General features: G+C 38.1%; 1 protein-coding gene across 1 annotated transcript in view; it reads right to left on the reverse strand.

Annotated features, from left to right (window-relative positions):
• LOC119586532 (zwei Ig domain protein zig-8-like) overlaps positions 1–791 on the reverse strand; it is a 130137-nt gene that overhangs the window by 34867 nt on the left and 94479 nt on the right. The gene's annotated exons all lie outside the window — the stretch shown is intronic.

The raw sequence follows: 791 nt of genomic DNA on the forward strand, positions 1-791 counted from the left end.
AAACCTGGGAATCCATAGCCATCTATCTCTTTCTTGCTTTCTGCTTCTTCACCAGGTCCGCCTTTCCATTTTCTTTCATTTCATTCTCCCATTTTCCTTCTTCCCGCTTTCGCATGCCGCCTCCTTCCTTAAGTTTCTCATTTTCTTCCGATTCGTTTTTCCTTTACTATCATTCCCCTGTTCAAAGTATTCATTTTCCCATTTTCTCATCCCAATATCTTTATTTTTTTCCATTTTCTTATTTCATTTTCTTGCAATTAATCTTTCCTACAGCATGTTCTTGCAATTAATTTTCCTATTCCCTTTTATTTTAATTAATCTTCCTATTCCATTTTCTCTCAATTAATTTTCCTATTCCATTTTCTTGCAATTAATTTTCCTATTCCATTTTCTTGCAATTAATTTTCCTATTATATTTTCTTCCAATTCATCTTCCCTTTTTTTTCTCTCTCTTTTTTTTTGCGAATTTATCAAGTTCCTTTTTCGTCTCCTTCCTCCGCTGATCAATAGACGCTGGACTCGCTTGTCTTCCTTTCGCCAGCTGGTTATCATGGTCTTGGAACCTCTCATCGGCGTCTTGGATCCTGTACATCAAACGCGGGAACCTTCTTCCATCCGCTCGCTTTTGTTGTGATTCTCTTTGTGATTAGTCCGAGACGTGATTGATTCAATTTCATTTACTTTGCTTTCTTCAATATCCCTTCCCCCCCCCCCCGCCCCCTTTCCTCCCAGCTGATTCAAACCATTCTCTTGAAATACAGAGACTGGGGCAATATAAAGACTTATTTACT

This window comes from Penaeus monodon, chromosome 21, assembly GCF_015228065.2.
Source record: "Penaeus monodon isolate SGIC_2016 chromosome 21, NSTDA_Pmon_1, whole genome shotgun sequence".
NCBI lineage: Eukaryota > Metazoa > Arthropoda > Malacostraca > Decapoda > Penaeidae > Penaeus > Penaeus monodon.